The sequence below is a fragment of the Solanum stenotomum genome, chromosome 8 (assembly GCF_019186545.1).
Source record: "Solanum stenotomum isolate F172 chromosome 8, ASM1918654v1, whole genome shotgun sequence".
Taxonomy (NCBI): domain Eukaryota; kingdom Viridiplantae; phylum Streptophyta; class Magnoliopsida; order Solanales; family Solanaceae; genus Solanum; species Solanum stenotomum.
Genome location: NC_064289.1, coordinates 55,128,628 through 55,133,049, shown reverse-complemented (window position 1 = coordinate 55,133,049; position 4,422 = coordinate 55,128,628).

Here is a 4,422-nt window from a genome sequence, read left to right as displayed (position 1 = left end):
TTTGATTTAGTCAAAGTCGTGTTGCACCATGGTTAGAATGTTAACATTATATTGAGTTTTGACCATACTGTGAATAGTCTCTTTGCTAGTTTGAAATGCTAGGATATTCTTATTTTAGTTGAATCAATTTGGTTTCTACATTCCTCTTCTGCTAATTCTTGTTCTTCTTTTTTTTTTTCCTGGAATGAACCATTGTGGACTCCTATATTCACCCCTTGCATTCCGAGTTGGGTTGAAACCCAACACTCCTCTTCTTTTTATATCGAGTCGGCAGTCATCATGTTCGAATTTTGAAAGCGGATGGACAGGGGTACAAGACTGTAGTCGAAACACAAGCTTTCAAAAGTCCTAAGATGGACTATATACATTCATTATACACTGTATACATTCAGTATACATCAATATACATGTCAAAAACGCAGGAATACAGGGCTGATGCGAAATACATGTGTTTGGAAGCAAGATATACATGAAAAGAGCTGATATACATGCTGATATACACTGATATACATCAAGTGTATACAAAAAGGGGAATTGGGTTAAGCCCAAAAATTTTCAGCAATTTTCGCCCAAAAGGAGGCCCAAATTCAATTTCTCTCTTACTCTTTAATTATTTAATTGCGATTATTTATTGTTTGTTATTTAACTCTAACTTTATAATTTTTAATTAACTTAATTAGATTCCCCAAAAGATGAGTTATTTTCTTTGTGTTGGTTTGCTTTGGATACCCCTTTTTTTTAGGTCATTTATTTCATTAATTAAATATTGGTCGAATTTTGTAGTTAAATCTTTGTTCTTAAAAACTTCACTTGAGCACATTTTTATTTTAAAGTGATTCTAAGTTAAAGTATCTTTCTCAAATGAACTAAAAATGTTATCTTTCTAGTTAGTCATTTTTCTCAAAAAGTTGGTCAAAATTTTATATTTTCAATTAAGTTAAAACTTTGGTTCTTAAAAAGAAATGTTCTTCAATGCTTTTCATTTAATCACATTTTTATTCATTTTAAAATTGTTGTAAGTTAAAGTATCTTTCTCAAATAAACTTTTTAAAATGTTAATAAAAACCTTTTCAATTAATTAAAATAGTAATACTTACTTAATTATTTTCTCAAAAGGTTTAGTCAATTAATTCAAAATGATATTCATGCTTTAATTTATTAAATTGGTTTAAATTATTATTTCAAAATGAATCAAATAAATTTTAATTAATCTAATTCTATTAATATTCTAATCACTTGATTTTCGAGTCAAATGTTCCATTTTGGATCCCTTCCTCTAAAAAATAGAATAATATAAAATGCGTCATTTATTTAATTATTTTCTCAAAGTTAATCAAATATTGTAAGTTATTATTATTTTTTTTTATATTAAATCGTTATTTTCCTAAAATAGTCAAATTATTTTTAGTCAAGTCGCAGGCCAACCGCATGTTAGCGGGCACTTCGAATGCTTAAACCCTTCTCGAAGTGTAAATGCAATCCCGAACCCTCTTTGGTATTTTCAAATGATTTTTTCTGTTTAAATCTTTGAAAATTATAATTTTTCTTAATTTCTTTAAAAAAAATTAAGTGGCGACTCTTTTCTAAGTATTTTCTCGAATTGTTTTATACTTAGAACATTTCAAAAGTGATTTTTCTAAAGGTTAGGAAAATTACGGCATAACAGGTAGTATATATATATAATAGTTCTCTTTTTTAGAGTCAATTTATAAAAATTTTGATTAACATTTTACTATGTATATTTTCATCATATTGATATGCAAAATATTACAATTTATAATACATTCGTATAGTTTTTAAATATCTATTTTTTTAAAATTATCAATTTAATATAATCTAATTTAACTTTGAAAATTAATCAAATTGCTAAAAGAGTTATCACGTGAATAATTGTGAGCATATTTTTAGTATTGTGATATTAAGAGCGAATTATTTTACGAGACATTTTTTAATAGGCCACAGGCTTTCTCACGTCCAATATATCGATAAAATCAAATAAATATTCATATGATTATAATTTCTACTATTCACATAATTAGATATGAAGATTATATATATACATTATCTTTAAAAATATTATTGATGTGACTTTCACGGGTGTATTACTAATTTCATTTTCTTTTATTATATGTATCACTACAAGGTAATTGCTACTTAATATAAACTAATAAATGATCACATCATAACTTTGATGATTTTTTAAGAATACATCGAATAAAATGTGTCAAGTTCGAAGGGAAAGTCCTTAGGTGTTGTGGCTTCTTTTTAAAGGGATCTTAGTTCGAATCGGAGGATTTCAGAAAAAGCTCAAAATATTCCTTAAATATACCTTGTTTTTAAAAAATACTAAGCTTTTGATACTAAAACTCAAAAGGCAATTAATAGAAAATACAATCCAATCTAACTCCCCCTTACATGCAAGAACTTACACCAAACGATATTAAAGGGGGAAAAGGGTCAAATATGCTCTTAAACTATTTGAAAATATTTAGATATATCCCTGTTTGAAGTTTGACTCACCCATGCCTTCGCCGTCTAACTTTTCACATAGATATGCCATTGTAGACGTTAGTTGCTTTGCTGGAAATAACCAGCTAATATTACTTTCTTTAAATGACAAATGGAATTGTCACATCCCCTTTTAATTACCACATGACATTTATATTAAAAAATCAATTAATTAATACACCTCTTTTAGATAAACTATTTGATCCGTAAATCTACCCTTTTAACTGACCCGTATATCACATCCGACCTAAAAATCATTCCTTTTAACCCATTATCAAAGCCCTAACGTTTTTTAAGTTATAGATTATAAAATACACATGACAAAGGTTATAAATCCTGTTTCATCACTCAAAATGTGATGATTGCTGACAAACAACACCACGACATAGCTATCACAATTCACATTTTACAAATCTTTTTCTTAGATTTTTGAATCCCATCATTATTATCCACCAAAGACTTATCGACAACAACCTCTTCATTATCGACAACAACCTCCTCACTCTTAGAAACACTAATTTCATCTAGAATTCACAATTTTCTTCAATATCGGATGTCAAATACTTTTCAAAATCAACCAACATCGTCTCCAAAGCTCTCTTTTCACGATGAAGATTATCGTTTCCCTTCTTTAAATTGTGGATGAGATTTGCAACTCTAGGATGGAGCGGATCATCAACCCATTTTCAATAATCACATTTATAACCCTGCACAATTATGAACTTGAAATCAACAATAGCAAAAAATTTAAAAATTAATGAAATTGTATGATAAATTTACATTAGGCTTAGAATATTTATAGACAGTAGGATATGATATACAGATCAATTAAAAGGGATGATTTACGGGTTGGATAGGTTATTTAAAAGAGGTGTACTAATTTAAAATATATATATAAATGCAATGTGGTAATTCAAAGTGGATGTGGCAATTCCATTTGTCATTTAAAGAAAGAGAAAGTGAGTTGGTTATTTCCAGCAAAGCAGCTAACGTCTACAAGGGCATATCTATGTGAGAAGTTGGATGGCGAGGGCACAGGTGAGCCAAACTTCAAAGATGAGGTATATCTAGACATTTTCGAATAATTTAGGGGCATATGTGATCCCTTTCCCATCTTAAAATTACGTGATCTTCAACTTTTAATCCCCACTTGCTCCATGGACAAACCTTTCGAGCCAAAAGTCAAAACTTGTTGAACTTGAAGTTTTGCTCGCGGGACAAATGAGTTCAAGACGATTCTTGTTAAATCACCACGGACAGTTGACCAAGTCTAGATTAAGCTCAAAATGGTCAAAAAATCATCCAAGTTAATTCGAAAGAGAAGCTATGCAAGTACGATCTCAAAATCTAACTAGAAATGTTCCACAAATACATAATAAATCATGAATGTAAACCACTCATGTAGATGCAACAACCAATCCTTGTCGCCGCTTCAATGCAACCACAACAAGATACTATTACGAGAACTAGTCCGATACAAATTTTATGAGCCTGCAGCATATCAAATAGGTCAATTAGTTTTCCGGAGAATCGAGGCAGAGGGAGAGTACTAGCTACAGGTTCGGGTGAACCCAATAGCTATTGCTTAGATCCTGTACTTGTGTCAGGAATTTTATTTGATATATATGATTATTTAAGTGCCAGCCCATTAACTAAGACGAACTACCAAGTTTGGACTTAGGGGTGTACATGATCGAGTTGGTTCGGGTTTAAATCATTGTAAAACTAAAGAACAAATATTCAATATTATTGTCATTCTTAGTGTTGAATTGATTTTCTTTTTGCTTTAGTATTAATTTGATTTTGATTTAAGTTATATTATAATTATCAACATCTATAAACTATAATCTTTATTGGACCAGTCTGAATTCTAAGTTTTAAACTTGAAATAATATATTAAAAGATAAAAACTAT